This window comes from Heterocephalus glaber, unplaced genomic scaffold, assembly GCF_053883595.1.
Source record: "Heterocephalus glaber isolate CG9 unplaced genomic scaffold, H.glaber_assembly_v1.0 deba00001454, whole genome shotgun sequence".
Classification (NCBI taxonomy): Eukaryota; Metazoa; Chordata; class Mammalia; order Rodentia; family Bathyergidae; genus Heterocephalus; species Heterocephalus glaber.
In genome coordinates this window covers 15,088,561-15,110,691 of record NW_028258303.1, presented here as the reverse complement: position 1 = coordinate 15,110,691, position 22,131 = coordinate 15,088,561, and the positions used below count along the sequence as shown (strand labels likewise).

The window sequence follows — 22,131 nt, the reverse complement described above, 5'->3', positions numbered from 1 at the left end:
GTTGCTCTTCAGATTCCAGTCCCGCTGCCAGTTTTCATTCTAGGAATACGCCAAGGTATTCCCTACCTTCAGGCCTTCACATATGATTTCTCCTCTTCCTGGAATACTCTGCATGGCAGTGTCATTATCCTTCACAGGCTAGCATAAATGTCAAGTCAAAGAGGGCTTTCCAGGCTTCCTATCTGGAGTAGATACCCATCCTCACAACCACAAAGTTATTCTCTCATAACATCAAACTTATTTTATAACACTCATGACAAAGTGTGTGTGTGTGGTGTGTGTGTGTGTGTGTGTGTTTGAAGTTTCTTCCCCATTTAATTGTAAAGATACTTAATTTTGGCTGTGGGTGATATAACCTTACAGTGATCAAGTTTCGGTGGCATAGAGTGATGTGCCTCATGCCCAGCACTGCACACACAGCACCCAGTAAGCAGTCAATAAATGTTTATGGGATGAGCAGAAGCTCTCCATGACCTATGAGTGTCCTTCCTGATACATCTCTCCAGAAAGTTTGAGGCTGACCATCATTTGAATTATTCTCTAGCTCTAGTATCAAATTATCAAAAGGAACATTTGAAAATATCTACTAACTAAATTAGTAACACTCAGATCTCTGAAGAAATTAAATTTAACATCTGCATCACGATATGTTTCACAAATCACACAACTAATGAATACTATTTACCAGTTCCTTAATTCACATTTCAGATTTATACCACTTACTTTGCAAGTAACATATCTGGGGTGATTCAAAGACAATCCTTACCATTAAAGAGGAACACAATTAAGAAAAATATAGTCTTTGATTATAGTTCAGTTTCAGGGCCATGATAGCAAAGAAGTTTTAAAATTTGTTATGAATATTAGGTGAAGATATGACAAAATGTTATTGACCAAAGATATATAGTTTCATTTGTCTCTTTCTCAACTTTACTTTTCATATTCAACTCAGATTCTGATAGCCTCTTCCAAGCATAAGAACAATCAGATCAGAGTAGATGGAAAATAGCTCCAAAAGCTATAATTCCCCCTACATGCATCATATTAATGTTGACTTCCCTGTAATGTTTTAATCTGGTGATTAGCACAGTTGTTATGAAATCTTGTCCCAAGTACAGTAAAACAAGTAATAAACTTTTATTCTTATCTCATTTGAGGGACATTATCTTCCCCAGGAAGCCAAGCTGCCTGTAGTAGATAATTTACTTCTAAGGAACAATTTACTATCAAGAAGATACGTCCTAAACTCTCAGCTTTCTACAGCATAATCTGACCTGTTCTTATTACTGAAAAATATTAAACTCTCATGGGATACAAAACAGAATTAGGTTTGCTGCAAAGCCATTTATACGCTCTTCATATTCCTACCATGAATGTTAATGGTACTCCTCCAATGAGCGGATGACTACCTGTTCTCAAAGAACAGGGCACTGAACTTCCTCTGTCAATATATGGACAAAAATACATTTTCTTTCTCCAAAATATACATTTCCTTCTTCAGCTTGGTCTTTCCTTCCACGTTTGTGTTATTATTTTGAGGGGGAAAGTCAGAAAAAAGAGGAGGTCTTCAACTCAGTGACAGAGTGCTTGCCTAGCATGCAGGGCTATGTCCTCAACACTGCAAAAACAAAGGAGAGGGAAGGTTGGGGGGGGGGACAGAGGCGGGGGGGAGAAACTCAGGAAGTAGCAGGTGAGATATCTCCCATTCAGATCCAGTTCCATCACTCGTTCAGATACTCCCAAAAGAAAGAAAAAATTCAATCAAAAGATAAAACATGCCTCACCCTTAAAGCAATATGAGCTGATCAAAAAGTTTCTTTTTGCCTTGCCTTGCCTTCCTTTCTTCCTTTTGGAACTGAAGACTGAACCCAGGGCACTTTACCACTGAGCTATACCCTCCAATCTTTTTTATTTTGAGACAGTGTTTCCTTAAGTTACCCAGACAGGCTTTGAACTTGCAATCCTCCTGCCTAAGCCTTCCCAGGTAGTTGGGATTTCAGGTGAGCACCATGAGTCATGCCTCAAACTTTCTTTTATAGACTTCAATTGACTTGGTAAAAATTTAAAACATACACATACACAAATACACACATATGTACATAACAGGGTTCATATTTTATGATTACAAACAAGATTTTTTAAAGTTGTACCTTTATGGTAACAACCTAATTTTTACTTGAAAATAGAAATTTAAATAACTATTTAAGCAACTTTTTTTGCTATTAAGTAGCAAAATATCAGAATACCAAAAAGACTTAGTGGAAGACTTCCTGATTACATGTGTAATAAGTTTTATCAAAAATAAAACTGTAATCTCTTGTCCTTGGGACATTTATGGAAAATAAAACCATTTCTTGTCCTAGTGACTTCCTGAACTTTTCTAAATTTCCTGAATGATACTTAATTTTGGGTGTTGCTGATATAACATTACAGGTCATATGTGCATGTGATAGTTAATTTTGTTTATCTACTTGGCTGAGCCATAGTACCCAACTATTTGGTCAAACATTATGCTCAATGCTCAATGTTTCTGTGAAGGTTTTTTTTTTTAAAGATTACCATTTAAATAGGTGGATTTTTTCCCATTAAGTTTATTGGTACATTTTAGGTATACAATACAATTACATTCATCATTGGGATCTTGTACCTTTACATGATGTATCTTGGTTCTTATTTTTTCCCCATTCCCCTGCCCTCCCTTCACCCCCTCCACCCTTCCCTATTTACAAAGACTTTGTTTCCATTTTTTCCTTTTCTCATATTTTTTCTTTTACCTTCTTTCCTTTCCCTTACCCTTCCCACTTCCCCTACTCCTTTAGACCTTTTCTTCTAAATAGGTGGCTTTTGAGTAAAGCAGTTTCCCCTCCACAATGCGGGCGGGCCTCATCCCATCAAGTGAGAGCATGAATAGGACAAAGACTGATCTTCCAGTAGAAAGAAGAGATCCTACCTGCAGGCAGACTCAAGCAGCAACTCTGTCCTTCGTGTCTCCAGTTTCCTGGCCCCTCCCATCAGATTTTGGACTAACCACGCTTCCACAACTGCATGGGTTGGTTCTTTCTGTATATACATGCACATCTTTTGGAGAACCCCAACTAATATATGCATGCACACATATGAACTGACCTATGAACATCTGTGTTAGATTTACTTCCATAGCTGATTTTTAGGCATTATCTTCATATTACTAATCAGATAGTGTTATTCAATGTTGCAAAGACTAAAACGATGTGTTCTTATTTATTTATGAAACCAATTGGTGGAAACAAGTCTTTTTCATCTGATTCTTTTTTCATTTTACTACATCAATTATAACTCATAGGGACGAGGGCCTCCAAACGGCTCCAGAAGCCTGTAAGAAAAGACTCCATGAAAGAGGAACAAAGTAGTTCTGCAGTGAGAACGTTTTCCTTCTAGCAAGTACCCCAATTTGTTATTGCAAAAGAAGCAGCTGGAATTAAGAGAAAGGACAACTCCAGCACCCGTGAGAGCCATAGACATTTTTTCTGTTGTCAGGCAAAAGGCCTTTGGCTGAATTCATGTGAACTCACATTACACTAGATGTATAAAAAGGAGCATGAGAAAAACATAAGAGAGAGGAACAACAGTGGAGCTGATTTTTTACAGTGGTTACCTCTGAGAAAGCTCTCTGCACAGTCTATTGAGCATCGTGGCCAGAATGCCCAGCTTCAAGGTCTCCATGTCACACATGGTTTATCGCAAGAAAAATGAGAATGGCTGAAAACCGCATGGATTTTTATTGTTAATGGGAGCAAGGAAAAGAAGAGATGGATACACCAAGAATAATGAAAATATTCTTATTTTTATACAGATGAAACAAACTGCCAACTTCAAGTACAATTCCTGTTGGAATAAGGGGGCTTAAGGTGTTTGACGACAAAGAAAAGAGGCCTGATTTGTATCACCACAGCGCTGCATCTGTGATTTCCAGGCCACTTGATCAACCTCAGGTGCCCTTGTCCAGGGACCAGAAAGGCATAATTGGGAAATTTCTCTTAATACCCCATGATGCACATACCCAAACATCTTTGGTTATTATTTTCTGCTATAGTAGAAATACATTAGCTAGGAATAGTATATAGTTGGCACATAAGTTATTTGCCAAAAAGTACTTACAATGACCATGTCTAAGATAAAGATTCCCATTTCCATTAAGATATTTAAGGGTTCTCTTCTTTCTTTAAAACTGACCATAGTGTAGAATTTTAGATGTAGAATTTGTGTCCCGAAATAAACAGCAAATTGTCCCAGTGGGCCCTACAAGGGCAGCGTGTGACTTCTCGGATACTCAGAGACATTTGCTAGAAATTATGTACATCAAGGAGAAATTATTTTCCTTTTCAAGAAGAATCTATCTTAATAGAAATAGCATCACTCCACTTGTCTAAATATTCCCTATCTGCTAAGAAAGAGAGGAAGAAAGCAAGGGTGGGGGGAGAAAGAAATTTCCTTCAGTACATTATCATACAGTGTTTATACTGGGATTAAAGTCTATTTCAGCTCTTTTGTCTCTTTGAGTTCCTAGACACCTTCTGCCTTTATCTGAATTATCATACACGTTGTTTGCTGGATGACTAATGTGATTTCTCCTTATTTAGCATTCATGGATGTTTTATATCATCTTTGTTAATGTACATCTTGATTTATGTCATACTTGATGTTTCAAAGGCAGGAGGCAACTGCTAAATGAGTGGATGCATCCAGTTGTAGCTCAGTCACAGTAATTTTGCTCTGAAACCAGTCTAGAGTTTTTAAATAGAGATATTTCCATTGCTTCCATATAGCCATGGCCTGTACATGGTAAGGAAAAGGAACCACAGCAGGAAACAACTGTTATTCTCTCTAAAGATAGAGATCTAACTCTAAATTGTACTGATCCCAGTGTGGATGACACAGGTTCTTAACAAGCACCCAGGGAGTATATAAACAATATTTAAAGACAGTTTTCTCACCTTCTATCATTTCACCCTTGTCAAAAATACCTTAGTGTCAGGAATGTGCAACATTTAAGGAATATGTGAACAGATATCACCATACAGTCTAAGAGCATTTAATTCTTAGAAAAATTGCCCCAAATCTTCATCTTCTTCAAAACTATTTCAACTTTTCTTCCATCGCTTATGATTTTATCTTGAAATCGTATTCTATCTAATCCACAGGGGTTATCAGAAATTCCTCCAATTTCTAATAGTTTTTTCTTTATTCAAGTTTGTGTATCTGTGGCACAAGACCCAGCACTGAGATGGGATCAGAGATGGCATCAGGAGATGGGCTGCATAGGAGACCAGCACTGAACAGGAAGACTCGGTCCTCCTGGTGGCTCAGGCCTCCTTAGCCTCCTATCTCCTCTGAATGCCATGGCCCTAGGAGATCAGCTTCAGTGAGGTGCAAAGGAATCACTGTCAGTGGCAAAGTCCCTGAGCTTCAGAGGCTATTTCTCACTTTAGGGCCAGTCTAGACCTAATTAGGGCCCTACAAAATCTCACTAAATTTTTTATTTTTTGGTAACGGGGATTGAACTCGGGTCCTTGTGGTTGTGAGGCAGGTGGTGGAACCATTGAGCTAAATCCCCTGCCCTTTTAAAAATATTTATTTATTTATTTATTTATTTATTTATTTATTTGTTTGTTTATTTATTTTGGGGACCAGGGATCAAACTCAGGACCTTGCACTTGCAAGGCAGGTGCCAGAACCATTGAGCTAAATCCCCAGCCCCTCACTAAATTTTTAAATAACACAATTCATAGGGTTCCAAGTGAAAAGAAATAAAAGTCAACTTATCTTTTCATTGTTCCAGGAGCATGCCTTACTAATGCCCCCCTTTTGCCTTTGTCTGTTCTCCTTCTGCCCCCAACCTGAATGCTTTCTACTTTATGCATATTCTCAGGGATCCCATTCTTACCATCTCAAACACTCATTTTCAGTGAAGTGTTCCCCAGTGATTATGCCTATAGTGATTACTTTCTTTCCAAACTCCTAGAGACTTTATTTTCTGCTCTTTTGATCTGGGCTCTTAATCCCATTACCAATAATGTATTAGGTAAATATTACTGAACAGCTACTACATACCAGGTGCCATTCTGTGTGTTAAGAGGAAATACTGAACCAGACAGACAACAAACATATGGAAAGTAACTATCTACCTAGTTTCAGTATACCTTGTGTAATTCATAGATGACCACTGTCTCTACTTCTCACAGGTCTTGTCCCATTTTCCCCAAACCCTGTCACCTTGCAGTTTCATTTAACCCTTGGGATTGAAAATACATTGCTCTGACTCTTATTGGAAGGAACCATCTTCAAAATATCTTTTTTCCTCACTCACAAAAGCATATGCACCTTCGCTTGCTAAAGTTTCCCTTTGGGGTTGTCTACACTATCTCATGTGAACAAATGAGGGAGTATGGTCTTGTAGAAAGGCATGGTATAGTCAGGAGACAGTGGCTGTGGCTGAAGTCCTGCCAAACTGGAGTTATTAAAGTTCTTTGCCTCAGTGTTCTTAGCTGTAATAATATTTGGACAAGATTGCCATTACTGCCTCTTCTAAATCTACTAATGCTCAATGATTGTTTTCTGTTTCTCTATCATTATTTTAAGACTGCCCAGCACATTCTCATCTAGAGTTTTTAGTCTCAAGAATTCAATGAGGTAAGTTTTCTGTTTTAATTTTTTCCTTTTGCTTCTCTGAGTACTTTTATAAATTCTCTTAAGTAATTGAATACAATCTCACAATGAAAATTTAGTACATATTAACTGGTAATGAATTTGATGACTCTGTCTGCATTAGCTCACGTGCTTGGATTCGGCAATACTTAATGATTTATTTGGTTTGAGAAAGAGACACTCATTGATGCCCCAGTCTTGGCATTTGGAATAAGGGGTAGTTATCATAACAAGATTCTTCTTACAAGGAGTGCACTCTGCTTTTAAAATCTCTTCAAAAATATGCCCCTGAAAGTCTCTATTACTACCCCACCAGAGGGCTTTTTGTGGTGTTTGCGTTTTTGTCAATATCCTAAGTGCCGAACGTAATGAACTTTTTATATCTACAAAGAAAAACAGAAGAAATAAATAAAACTAATAATTAAAGCATACTTTAAAAACTTTGTGCTGAGCACCTTCTCATAGAAAATCTCCAAACAGCAGATCAACCAAATGTTATTTGTATTACTTTTCACAATTCTTTAAGATTAAATATGATCATGGACAAGCTACAAAATAAAAATTTTCACTGAAATTATTATATCCAAAAGTAGTATTCACATTAAAATAATCCCTGATCTTGTCCCAAATCCATATCAGATGCTTCAGCACCAGTACCTTCCCCTTATAACTTTTATAATATTATAACTATATAATTGCTGTTTGTTTACTTGCCCATATTTTATCATGGTCTTAATTCTACATTGTAAACATCTCAAGAGAGCAGAGATACTTTCTAGTGCTAAGCACCAGGCTGGCCACACTGTAGAAATATAACAGATGTGTAGTGAATGTATGAACCAATTCTAAAAGGATGCTGTATGGTTTGGATCTTAGTGAATCATATATTATTTAAATATTACTTTATAGAAACATCTTAGTCAATGGTATGTTTTTCTTGAATGTACTGAAAACAACAGTATTTTGTTTTGTTTTCTCCAGTATCTGGCATATTACTTTAAAAAAACTGAGACTTAAAACAAATTTTAAAAAATACCCCTTCTAGTAGCCATACACATCACAGATGTAAAAATACTGAGAAGGAGGAACAGAGGAAAAGGAAACCGAAGGAGATGATAAAAAAAAAAGTCTCATGCCTTAATTGTTGAAAAGATAACAGATTTCTTCATGTTTTCTTAATGTTTTTCTAGGCCTTCATATCAAAAATTTCCACCAGTTACAAAAGAATTGCTTAACACAACTCTGGCATTGAGCTAAAACGTGATGTCCCTTCTGTGTGTAAGGATCTTTGAATACATTAGTCCCTACCAGGGCTGTCCCTTCACACCATTCACATTGTAGCTCTTTTCCTCCTGCAGGCCTCGGTGTAAAAGCGCCTCTTCAAAGAGGGCATCTCTGCACATTCCCTTTCTACCCCACTGTCATCTCCACATGGCTTCTCTGGCCGGGTGTCCAGAATAGCAGGTAGGTATAGAAGTACTGCTATAGTCATTTCTGAAAATACAGTCTACCACATGTTTGCTATAAATGACTGATTCATCTTGGGAGAAAAAAAACATAACTGAAAATTCCTACTGACAACTGTGATAGCTAACACACACATGGGGAACTTTCTGTAGAGCACTGACTGAGCACTTTAGACACAGTATCTCATTTGTCCTCCTGACTGCCCCATTTGATGGGTGCCATTATCACCCAGTTAGCACTGGGGATTTAATCCAGGTATGATTTTAAAAAGTGATATTGGGCCGGGGATTTAGCTCAGTGGTTCCGGCACCTGCTTCGCAAGCACAAGGTCCTGGGTTCCATCCCCAGTACCAAAAAAAAAAGTGATATCATTCCTTAGTAGTGTTGAATTTCCCAAGAGATGTGTCCTCATGGGACTGTGATCTTCGCTTGTTTCCTATCCGTAGGAATCAAGTAACCAGGCAGGTGCAGTGACTGCCTAATAAGAAGTCTTCACAGCTCTCAGTTTCCTTTCCTCTGGTGGCCCCCATACTACATGCTCACAATACTTCCAGCACATACATTCATATGACTGATTCCAGTGTCCTGGCTACAGGCTATAGGAGAATACACTGCACCAAAGTTTCAGCCCTGGAATGGAAGAGAGAAACAGAAACAGGGAATAATGGGTTGATTTGGTCTCTCTTCAAGGTCTGGATATAAAATATAAAAATCTGGGTATTGTAAGCACACCTATGTTTCATTTTATGTTCTGAGGAGAATGGAAAGTGAGTTTATAGAAGGAGAAAAATACTAAATGGATAAAGGGCAGCAAGAAAAGAAAAAGTGAGAGAGGGAGAGGAAGGAATGAGGAAGGGAGGGAAAAGAAGGGGGAAAGAGTGAAGGAAGGAGGAGGGAAAGAGGGAGAAGAGAGAGAGAACTAATATGTTCATATTAATGTTCTTAGTCTATTATCATGGCTCATGATATTGAGACCTCTCATGTCATTAGGTAGCCATTCATGTTTTGCAGTTTTGGGTGTAAGTAATTCTCTATTATTTGCTACCAAAATAAATCTAACGCATGCAGGTAAAATAACAGCTTGCTTCAACTAAGAGCAAGCAAATTCTGGAAATAGTTAATGGGATCCCCAAGTAAAAAGATAAAAATGAGATCATAGTTTTTCAAAGGCTCCATAAACTATTGAAGCAAAAATCGAGGTACTATTAGGCAATAACTAAAAGTTGAAAGATTCTATGTATAAACAAATAAATGAAAGAAATACCTTATGATCATTATTATGAAAAGAAGCACATCCAAGTCAAACCAAGTTGTTTTAGTTTGTCTTCAAGGTTTTAAGGCCAAAAGCTTTACTTCCACAAGGAAGATTTTTCTCCAGTATCTTTAGTACCTTTAGTAGTGAGGTAAGAAAATGGATTATATATTATTTAAATTTCTCCCAGCTTTTGAAAAGAACATTTGGTAAAACCTGCCAATCTACCCTTCCCTAGGATGCTCACTTCCATTACTGACTCATTATCCAGATCCACATCTATTTCATGGTAGCCCAGGCATCTCTTGAGATACCCTCCAGCATATGTCAAGATTGCTTCCTCAAGGTTCTGTGTAAGAAGAAAAGTTGTATTCCTTACTGGAGAGCCCTGCACCCCTTCTCTCATTCTCCACTATCCTCCAGGCCTCCCTTCTCCTCATCGGGGGAGTTGTTTCCCCTTCCTGCAGTTGAGGGTGGAAGGGACTGGAGGAGGGGCGCAGGTTCTAGTGAACAGCTGGGGCCCATCACTTCTCATTGCAGGTCTTGGGGAGATGTGGTTGACAGAGTGATGCACAGAGCCTGTCCCAGTTAATGACTTCACCATTCTCCATCATTATCCCCATCATTAGGAAATTAGGAGGACAGAAGGTATTTACTGTAAACCTGCCACCTCCCAAGGAGAGATAAATAGAAACTGATAAATGGGCTCTTCTGGTGCTGTTCGTCTATTAACCTTCTGCTTCCCAGCTCCGGCATATGCATGCCATCCTGCCATTAATATCCAGTAATTGGCATGGCAGCGGGCAATACAATCATACCTTTACTGTGAGCACTTCCTCCTTGTGGTGTGCCTGTGCAGGCTCACAATTACAGTCATAAAGAAGCTTTGCTAAGCAGGTCGGTGGAAAGACATTAGGCAGTTGTTCCCAAGCTATAACACCAGCCTCCCACAGACACTCAGCACTTAACTCTTCACCAGCCTGGGCCCTGGCTGCCAGTGCTAATCTTTCTGCTGTCTTTCACACACTCCAAGTGTGTCCTTAAAGGCACACTTTTCTCTTTGTTTTTTATCAGTTTATCTCCCCTAACTTGGTGTTCCTGGGAGCAAAGGCATAACCAACCTAGGAGTGATCTGGAACCACCTCACCTGATGGACTGGATGCCATGAGAGCAAAATGGAACCTCCTCTAGATGCTGGCCACTGGTGACCCCTGGTGATACAGCTCATTGGTCACCAGTTGAAAGTGGAGCTTTCTAGCAGGATTTCCTTCTGGGATGCTGTAGTTTTTCAATACTCCCAGATAAATAAGGGGGAAAGAGGATATCTCTTATCAAGCTTGTTCTCTGCATAACAGAGCAGGCATGAGGGTAATAATTGTGGTCCTTTTGTTAGAAAGAAATCATCCTCCATGTTCATCTGTTCACAGCACTTGGGGATCTTGAAGGACCATGAATCTCAGGAGACCCTGAAAGAATACACAGAAAACCAAAGCCCACAAAGAGGAGCATCTCATTCTGTTATCCATCTGCTCACATTCTGGCTGCAAAATGAACATTTGGTCTCTGCTTCCCTGACCTATTTCTCCCCCAGTTAAACTCTAGTGTTTACTCTGATGACTTCACAATAGTGACTGTTGTAGACAGACTGAATCTCAGGATGAAACACGAACAGCTAAGATGGGTAATTTCTTAAACACATAGGACAGGTTCTGTGGAATGAATCAAGAATATCCTAAATATAGCCCTAAAAGAAATAAAATAAAATAAAAAGTCAGTTGCAAGCAGGGAGGTGAGGATGAGGAGAGGTAATATCAGCAAAGAGATAAAAAGCAATAAAAAGACTGAGAAGAAAATGACATGACAACCTTATTACTGGTGTTCAGGAACCATAGCCTCTCTGTCAGAAAAATACCAGATCACCCATTTGAGAACTTCATAAAACTAAATGATCAATAGATTATAGCTCTGGCCCTCCTTCCCACGGCATAAAACAAATAATAATATCTCCAATAAATATAACAAATAGGGCAATCTTTCCCATCTCCTGCAGACCCCAGACAGAACATGCTACAAGATCTTTTTATCTCTTGTTTAGGATACTAAGCAGTTTGCCAGACTCCCAGTCAAGCACAGCCTCTCCAGCTGTCTTCCCATCATGCACCTTTAAATACAGAGTCTGAATACAGCAGGGCCATCTCACACCCCTGGAGGCTTTTATTCTGCAGGAAGACCTGGGGCAAACCCTCTGTCAGTCAGCCTTCTTTGAACTAAAACTCTCCAGGCACTGACACCTGCACACACCTCTCATATAAAGACAAATAACTTTTGTAATCATGACCCAGGGACAGGCTAAGAGATTGATATCAATTCTGTCTCTGCATCACCATTCTTTCTGTCTGTCAGCCTTTATATTTTTGCAAAACTCTTTCCAATTCACTTTTCTGGTTCACAACAAATCCTGGAAAAACAGTCAAGGTATGACATTAGGACCCCAACTGTACAACTGTGAAAACCAAGACTTGGAAAAGATAGGCCACTTTCCCAGCTCACATATCTAAGATCCCAATGTTCATTCCTTTCCAGGGTCACTATGCTGTTAATTGCTGTATTCCTCATGTGAAACAGCTATCCTGTGAAAACAGAACAAGAGAGTGGAAATAAGGATTTTCATATAAGGGACCTGATTTCACTATCTACTAGCTAGCTGCACTATCATAAGCAATTTTTAAATTATGTTGAATTTTTTCTCATCTTTGAGAGGAGATGCTAATAACAGTCCTTACTTCACAGATAAATCTGCATGATTATAGATATATGTTTATATTGTTAGTATGTAACAATCTAAAATATTTTCTTTGGTGCATTTCATTCTCTGCCTTTTTTCCTCTTTCTTGTAATAGATTCTGTGCCATGATGCCCCTTTAGTCCAAGAAAAGTTTAATGTAAATACATTTGGTAATATTCCAGCTCTTTAGAAATCAGTAAACTAAATAGTGCAATGGCAACTCTCTATTTAAATAGAATAAGATTAACCAGAGCACTTCATTCCCTTGCTATGCCTGATTAATTTTCTTATGATCCCAAGTTATGATTCCATTCAAGAATCAATCTCCTCTTTGTCAAAGGAAGAACACACACAAATGTGTTATAGATGTTGATTAAAGATTAGTTATAATCAGGCAGGTGCAGTAGTGCATGCCTTTAATCCCAGCACTCAAGATTATTGCAAGTTTGAGCCCAGCCTGGACTACACAGTGAGTTCAGACAAACCTGGACTACATACTGAGACATATACTGTTTCAAAAGCCAAAAAACAAACAAAACAAAACAAGGTTAGTTACAATCAAGGAGTATATGTGCGTAGCATAAAAGTTTAACATGACACCTTGCAATTCATTCTTTTGCCTTTCTTAATATAAGGACTTTTTGACTTTCCTTCTGATTGCTACTCGCCTATCACCTCAAGTGCTGGTCCACCCTTCCAAGAGTATCCTCAACTTTCACATCCCCTCTTCCATGTCAAAAGACACGTCTAACCCAATTTCCACAATTGCAGTTAACAACTCTCAGACCCTCAACATTTCATTAAGCACATCTATTTATTTCTCCAGAATTTAACTCACATTCAGACCATGCTCAGGCTCTCTTCATTTGCGAACTCGGTTAAACAGGATGCCACCTTTCCCCATCCATAAACTTTTTTTTTCATTAAGTTTACTGGTATATTTTAGGTATACATTATGGTCACATTCATCATTGGGAATTTGTACCTGTACATGATATATCTTGGTTCTTGTTTTTTCCCCAATCCTCTTCCTTCCCTTCCACCCCTCCATCCTTCCCTATTTACAAAAACTTTTGGAAATACATGGGAGTGTTTTCCAGCTATCAAAATCACAGTTCATCAACACAGATACAAAATCAACAGTAAAAAATCAATTTTATTTCTACTTTCTAGCATTAAACATTCTTCAAAAATAAGAAAATAATCCCAATTATGATAGCAAAAAAAGAGTAAAATAGAGGGCCAGGGATTTAGCTCAGTGATTCCATCACCTGCCTAGCAAACGCAAGGTCCCGAGTTCCATCCTCGATACCAAAAATAGAAAATAAAATAAAAGAGTAAAATAGAAATAAATTTATCAAAAAAGCATAAGACATTCATTCTAAAAGTATTAAACACTTTGAAGAAGGACTAAATAAAAGGAAAGATACTCTGTGTTTATAGACTGGAAAATTTTTAATGTGGAAATACTTCCCAACCCAATCTACATATTCAATGTAATCCCTATCAATACCCTAACTTCCTGTTTTACAGCATCAACACATTGATCCTAAAATTCATATGGAAATACAAGGAACCCTAAATAGTCAAAACAACACTAAAAAGGGAAAATTTGGAGGGCTCATACTTTCTGATTTGGAAATTTACTACAAAGCTACAGTAATGAAAACAGCCTGCTACTGACAAAAGGATAATCACAGAAATCAATAAAATAGAATTTAGATCCAAAAATCATCCATTACACTTAAGGTCAATAGATTTTTTTTTACAAGAACTCTGGGCTCACTGAATGGAAAAGAATATCTTTTTTTTTTTTTTTTTTTTTTTACAAATAATACTATAGCACGTGGATACCCACATGCAAAAGAATGAAGGTTAGAGCCTTGTTTTGCAACATGGACAAAACATACCTCAAAATGGATACTACAGTAAATATAGGAGCTAAAAATATAAAACTCTTAGAAGAAAACAGAAATCTTTGTAACCTGGATTAGACATCACATATATGACACCAAATACACAAGTAAAACAGAGAAATAGATAATCAGACTTCATTGAAATTAAAAACTTATACTTCAACAGTCTTCATCATAGTGGAAAGAAAATGCACAGAATGAAAGAAAATATTTTCAAATCATATATCTGATAACACAATTGTGCCTAAGATATATGAACAACTCTTACAACTTACTTCTTTAAAAGTACTGACTAAAAAATGGGTAAAGGATTTGAGTAAACACTTCTACAAAGAAGATACACCAATGGCCAATAAGCAATAAAAAGATGTTCAAAAGCATTAGTCATTGGGAAATATAAATCAAAATCTTAATAAGACACCATTTCTCACCTGTAATGGTGGCTGTAATTAAAAAGACAGGCAATAACAAGTGTTGGTGAGGACACAGAAAAAGTGGAACACCATAAATCACTGAGAGTGTAAAACTATACAACTGTGGTGGAAAAGTCTGACAGCTCCTCAAAAGTTAAACATAAGAGTTTTTGCATGACCTAGAAACTCTTTTAAAGATATTTCCCAGAAAGTTAAACATGTATGTTTGCACACAGATTTATAAACAAATGTTCACAGCAGCATTATTCATAATAGTCAAAAAATACATGGAGAAGGAAAATATCTTAGCAGTTTCCAGGGAAAGGACTGGAATGACTAACAGTGTTTTTTTTTTTCAGGAGTGATAAAATCATTCTGGAAATAGTGAATTTCATAAAACTTTGCAAATTTATCTAAAAACATTGAATGCAATGGTACTTGCCTGTATTTCCCAGATACTTGCAAGGCTGAGAAAGGAGGATCAAAAGTTCAAGTCTTAGCCTAGGCAACCTAGCAAGGCCTTGTCTCAAAATTTAAAAAATAAGTATGTAGGTATAGTCAGTGGCAGTGCCTCTGGGTCCCTAGGTTCATTCTCCAGAAACACACACACACACACACACACACACACACTTACATAGAGTACTGTACACTTTGAAAAGGTGTTTATGGTATGTGACACATCTCAATAAAACTTTTATTTGAATAAAAGATTAGAAGAACTTATTACTGGCAATTCAGATGGTACCAAATATGCTAGATACTGTATTCTGTAATGTCATTGAGAATCCTGTTTAATAGACTTTTAAAAATGAAACACATTGTCATAAATTTCTGACTCATTTATTTCTGAACTACATTCTCCTCTCTTTTCTTCTTATTATCCCCACTGTGGGAAATCAGTGTTGTACGGTAGAAGAGGCACCAATGAAGAAATTGGAAGATTTGGATATGAGCCTCGCTCACCTACCAGAAGCTCAGGCAGGTTATCTGACTTTGCTGAGTTCCTTTAATCATCTCACAGATAAGAGTCTGATGGTTATTCATATGTGTCAAGTTGGCTGGGCCACAGTGCTCAGATTTGTGGTCACCTTCTGGGTGTTTCTGTGAGAGCAATTCTGGATGAAATTAAAAACAAATCAGTGATCCTCCAACTGTGGGTGGACATCATCCAACCAACTGAAGGTCTGAATAGGACAAAGACTGACTTCTCCTGAGTAAAGGGAAATCTACCACCTTTACGCTTGAAGTACTATAGCAGCAGCTCTTCCTATATCTCCTGCCTGCCAGCCTATCCTGATGATTCTAGATTTGCCAGGCTCCATAATGATGTGCATTAATTCCTCAAAATAAAAGTCTTCTCACACACACACACACACACACACACACACACAACTAGTTTTGTTTCATTTTGTTTTTGGACAGTGATGACTAAAACAGAGAGAATGCCTTACAAAGTTTTAAGATATCTTCCATCTCCATTAGCTTCAGCAAAAAAAATATATGGATATTGAAAGTTCCAGTTGCTTCTAGAGAATTTTGGAAGTTCCTTACGAATTGTACTGAAAGAAGGTAGCAATTTGGTAAAGGTTTAGAGAAATAATACTTGCACTGTCACTCCTGCCTTATAACTGTCCTCCAAACTTTAGAATTAAGTATGATGTTCCCAAAAAGTCTATGTGATCAGAATATAATAGCAGGTGTTCACATGATTCAAGGACACCCAGATCTGTTCAGTACAGCTGATACAGTGGCATGCATGCAACCATTTACTTTGCCCAGTAGTAAAACAAGTCCTGATGTTCTTACAAAGCAGAAGACATCAGTCTTTTTCATTATCAGTCATAAAGACTAAATTCTCATCATTAAAATATAGCCAATTCTATGTTATAACTATGTTATAACTATCAAGACATGTACTGTTCAAAGCTTTTCATTTTCTATGTATTTGGCAGCACAAGCTTTCGCCATTTCACAGCTCATTTGCACCTCCACCAGCTTTGCTGCACTCATTACCGTCCCTGGCAAAAGATTTGGTGAGACAGGCAGTTCATGCAAATGAGATTTTTAGATTATCCATGCTCTCCCTTCCTACCATGACCATGGATAATCAAGAATTGGCTGTGCAAAGAGAAAGAATGCAATTAGACGTTAGATAAGGAAGGCTTCACACACGAAGTCACTAGGAATGCCTTAAAGGGATTATCAAAGAGAGAAGAGCACCTTTGAAAATTAAATGGTTTTTCAAATTAATGTTATCTGATGTTTTCTGAAATGGCTCCAGAAAAATGATCAAAAAATTATAACAGTAATTCATCAACCCATTTCAGAGTGTCTGCATTGCAGTGTCTAAAGGATATACGGTGAGTTAGTGAAGCTATCAGTAATCATTCCATTCAAAAAGTATGTAATTACAGCTTCCTGACTTCCAGAGAGAGTGCCAAGTAGGCACTGAGGATATGAAAATAATAAGACAGAGAATTTCTGCTTACATTTTGGTGAAGCAGATAAATAAATAATTTCAGTTTAACAGAGCTAATTCTACTACAAGGGAATTCTGAAGTGTTAGGAGAAGGGTTCATTTATGCAAGTCTGGCAAGTCAAAGAGGTCTTTTTGCAAAAACACCTCAGTTAAGTGGTTAGGGATGATTAAGAGTTAGGTTCTTTTAAAAAGAAAAAGACAATATTAGACAGAAATAAGAACATGAACAAAAGCATGAAGGATCAAGAAAACCTGATATTTTTTGGCAACTGTAGCAGTTCCATATCCTTGATTCTAACATAAAACTCATGTAGAAGAAGCTAATAAGAAAAGAGACATGAGCCACTCATGGAATTACCTTAATAACCCTTGCTAAAAATTTTGGGCTTTATCCAGTACTACTCAGCCATAAAGGACAAGAAACTAGAGTCATTTATAGTTAAATGGATGCATATTGAGGCCATACTCTTAAGTGAAATAAATAGGGCACACATGTGTAAATACCGAATAGTTTCTCTAGTGTGAGAAACTGAGAGTGTAAATAAGGATTAAAAGAATTAATAACAATTGATACTTTGAAATAGGAAAAGGTCCAAAGGGGTAGGAGTGGTGGGAGGAGATAGAGAAAGGAAAAATTATGAGAAAAGAAAAAAAAATGGAAACGAAGTATGTAAATAGGGAAGGGCACACAAGTAATGGGGAAAAAATAAGAACCAAGATACATCATGTGCACGTACAAGCACCCAAAGATAAATGTAAATGTATTGTATACCTAAAATGTACCAATAAAAGAATTTAAGAAAAAAAAAAAAGATGAAATGCCATCAAAGAATTTTGACCGTGAGTGATGTGGTTAAGCTCGTGTTTTAAATTGATCAACCAGGGTCAGAGATTTAGCTCAGTGGTTCCGCTACCTGCCTCACAAGTGCAAGGACCAGAGTTCAATCCCCAGTACCAAAAGAAAAAGAAAAACTGATCAACCAGAGATAATGTGGGTATGTTTGAGTCATACAGAAGAGGATATGAACAAGAAAAATCACTGATGTATAAAGAAATCTAAAATGGGAATGTTTTAGCTAAAAAAATAAATGCAGGTGAGAATGAAGGAAAATACTTTGAAACATTTAGAGAATAAATTGTGAGACTGTTGAATAACTGAGTATAGTAGGAGAGGGAAAGGGAAGGAGAGGCTACAATTATTTCCAAGATGCCAAACAGAAAACACAGAACGGGTGAGGTGACTTTGTGGCTGAGGAGCTCAGCACTGGCATGTTGAGGCATCCAAGGAGTGAAGGAAAGCATGCATTTGCATGTTTAAATGTGAGGCTCAGGTAAAATTAGAGCTGATGATACATATTTGAGAGTCATGCCATATTGATTCAGATTATAAGAGAGAATGGACCCAAGGAGATGGTGTAAAATACTGGTTTCAACTTTGACTGTGCCTTAGAGTCAATGTGAAAAGAAACTTATCCTCAAGCATTTCACAGATCACATAAGTCAGAACTTATGGGATATAGGCAGAGACTAGACTTACTATGTTAAGTAGAAATAAAGGTGGGCCCAATATTATAAACCCATGAAGAAAACAAAAAAGAAATGCTTACAATTGTATGAAGAGAACTAAAAAGAGTAAATATATATGACTTCTTTCAAACTCTTATTTATATTCACTAGAAAAATCACAGTTTTAAAAGTAAAACTGTGATATGGTGTTATATTTCATTTCAGAAATCCCTTACCACCACAATAGCACAGCATTTCAAGAGATCAGCTTTTCGGGCTGGGAATTTAGCTCAGTGGTTCTGGTGCCTGCCTCACAAGCACAAGCTCCTGAGTTCGATCCCCAGTACCAAAAAGAAAAAAATCAGCTTTTGTTTTGCCAATGTAGGATCAACTGGCTTGTTATGCTTCATTATAAATGGGTTCTAAAAGTTTCATTTTCTTTACAACATGGTGAAGCATATATTATTATAACTAATCAGATATATTCAGTAATTATAAGAATTCTAAGATAAAATCAAAATTCTTCATGGAACAAATAATTTATTTTTGAGGATTTATCTATTTAGCAGTTTCATTTTTCCTCATGATTTTCCTAAAGGACTATTTGTTGGAGAATGGGTTAGAACTTGACTGTATTTATAGATTAAAATTTAAAATTTAATGTACATACATACATATATTTATAACATTTCACTCCCAAGGTATTGAGGCAGGTTTGTTTGCCCCAAAATTATATCACAGTTTTATTGATTGAGGCAATATAAAAACACCACTTTGGGATGCAACTGAATATGTGATTATGACCTCTAACAATGGTAATTTAAGTATTAATTTCCATCCATCTCAGTAACTGGCAGCGTCCATCAATTATAACATTAGCTGCCCAGTGATTGCAGCTGCAAAAAACAGAATTAGTGTTTAAGCTACTGTCATTCACCTAAAATTTTACAGTTCTAATTAGTGAGCCAGGAAACCTGTCAACAACTAAATGTCGAGTGACTGGCCTGCAATGACAGACTCTCCCAACCCTTCCCGAGACTTGTTCATCCAGCCTTGTTGTATCATTTCTTTCCAGCTCAGAATTCACACTGTCAGAAAGAAAGCGATTTTGGCGTCTGTGAATTTCCTGAAGAAGTTAGAAGAGCACTGGACAAAATATCCTTTGAGCCCACCTACAGTCTGTTATTTTATTTCCATGCCCCTGGCTTCTGCAAATTGTCACATGGCAATTATTACTTTATTAATTTGCTATAATAAAAAAATCATTATAAGTGTCAGACACTCGGCTAGGCATTGTGGATATACAGATCAATACTAAAACGAGGTCCTTGCTCTCAGGGCAATTACATTCAAAATAAGATAAACACCTTGATGGACATCTATAAATTAAAGAAGAGTATATCATTTTGGTAGGTTCTGTGAAAAGAATCTAAACAGTCACCTCACTGAGAGTGAGTGAGAAGCTACTTTGGATTTGGTAGCCAAGGAGGGGCATTTGGGTGAGGTCTGAGCTGAGTGGTGCTGATAAAATGGAGGCAGAATTCAAAGGCTGCCAGAAAAGCCTTCTAGAAAGAGGGTAATAAGGCCTTATAATAAAAATAAATGAAAAATTTTGAATACTTTGAAAAAGAAAAAAGTCATTGTGGGACATAGCCAAAGATGAGATAAAGCTAAGTCATAGATATGGATAGAGTCCATGTAAACCATGCAAGGAGTTAGGATTTCATTCCAAGTACAAAGAGATATCACTGGAAAGTTTTAAATTGCTTTATGTTTTTTAAAAGTCATTTACTTTGGCCACTGTGTAAAGAATGTATTATAATCCTTGAAAACTTTTTACACATTTACAGCAAGAAGGTGAATAAAAATGCTCATAGCAATATTATTTATAACAGCAAAAACTGGAAATAGAACAAATCATCAACAGTAGAATGATAAATCAATTTTATGACAGTCCTACAATAGACTTATATAATGATGAAAAGGATAGCTATGGTGGGATATATGAAAATAAATGAATTAAAATAATTATGAATGAGAAAAGCAAATTGCAGAATAATACATAAGGATGATTCCACTTATAAAATTAAATGCATATGTAATCTAAATAGTATCTATTTTAAGATAAGTACATGTAATCTAGATATAATATCGGTTTTAGTATACATACATACATGATAAAAAATAAAGAAGGTGTAAATTGTGCACATACTCTAAGGTGACTCTCCAATGCGTCACACCATTGATTGTATATCTTTTCCCTTTCAGTGCAGGCTTCTAACCAACAGAGTATTACAAAGATGAGGAAGTGTCATACTCACAATCATGTTGCATTATATAAGACATCCTCTTAGCAGCCGGAAGGAAGACTTTCTACCAGCTCTGAAATAAGGTCCTGAGAGTCTATGATAAAACCTATAGGGAAGAAACTTTCAACAGCCAGAAAAAACCCAGAATCTCAATCCTTAAACCACCAGAAGATGAATTCTGCCAACAACCTTTGGAAGCTGGAGGTAGATCTTTCCTCAGTTGAGCCTTTGATAAGAACACAGCCCAGCCAAAGACAACTGAAATGGAGCCTTATCAAAGTGTGAGCAGATGACCCATGCCCATATCCAATAGACATAAACTGTAAGATAATCAATACTGGTTATCTTTGGAGGAGAGGTAGGAACAGAAGGGGAAGCAAAGAGTGTCACAACTTGGAAGCTATTGTTAATATGTTTTTTCATTTTGCTTTTTAAATATCCTCATATCCCCTGGGTTTTAACCTACTATTCTTTTCTGAAGTATGCAATTTGTTCCAGAATTCCTCCCCACTCCATGAATTCCAAAATCCCTAGATGCTTAATTTCCTTATATAAAATGGCATAGTATTTGCATGTAACCCACATGCAACACATCCTCTGATATATTTTGAACCATTTCTAGATTGCTTCCAATATCTAACACGATGCAAATTCTAAATAGTTGTTAAACTGAATTGTTTAGGAAATAATGACAAGAAAATGACATACATATTCAGTACACATTCAATTTTTCTTTCAAATATTTTCTGTCCATGAATCCATGGCTGTGGAACATGTGAATATGGAGGACCAACCATAGTTTTTCTCATCCTTTTATTTCCAACATTCCTTTGACAGTGTCTAAAATTGAGCACCTTGAAAATGACATGGGATGTCTTAAATCAATTCTTAGAGTATCTATCTTTAATCTATCAGATTCATCCATTTATATCTATAACAATTTCAATCATTTTAGGGTCAAATACTGTTATAATTTAACACATATTTTGCATTTTGTGTACTTTCTTGTTATTCTTTTCACCATTCTACTTTCCATGGGATATACAGCTATACCTTGGATTACAAACTTAATTTGTTTCACGATTTTGGAGAAGATGGCTACATTTGTGTTTGGTGAGGTAGATGGCTGTGGTTATGTTTGTCACCCAAAGCAGAGTTTGTGAATGGAAGCAAAATTTTGCCAAATGCTTTTTTTGCAAACCAAGTTGTTTGCAAACAGGAGCATTTGTGAACTGAGGTATTACTATACAAAGTGTTCTTATTGTTTGTCATATTTGCTATATTTGATCTTTTCATAGATGGACTTACCTTAAGACTCAT

The 22,131-nt window shown here is 36.9% G+C and overlaps 2 long non-coding RNA genes across 3 annotated transcripts in view; both read right to left on the bottom strand.

Moving 5' to 3' along the window:
- LOC110349947 (uncharacterized) overlaps positions 1 to 22,131 on the bottom strand; it is a 195,388-nt gene that overhangs the window by 19,852 nt on the left and 153,405 nt on the right. The window lies entirely within an intron of this gene.
- Positions 9 to 14,276, bottom strand: LOC147827153 (uncharacterized). Of its 2 annotated transcripts, XR_015452900.1 has the most exons (4): positions 11,954 to 14,276; positions 10,551 to 10,869; positions 9,416 to 9,541; positions 9 to 8,781 (listed from the first exon to the last, which is right to left on the bottom strand). It is a non-coding gene; the product is annotated as an uncharacterized LOC147827153 (long non-coding RNA). The 2 variants fall into 2 exon arrangements; XR_015452899.1 differs by having other exon boundaries at positions 10,551 to 14,276.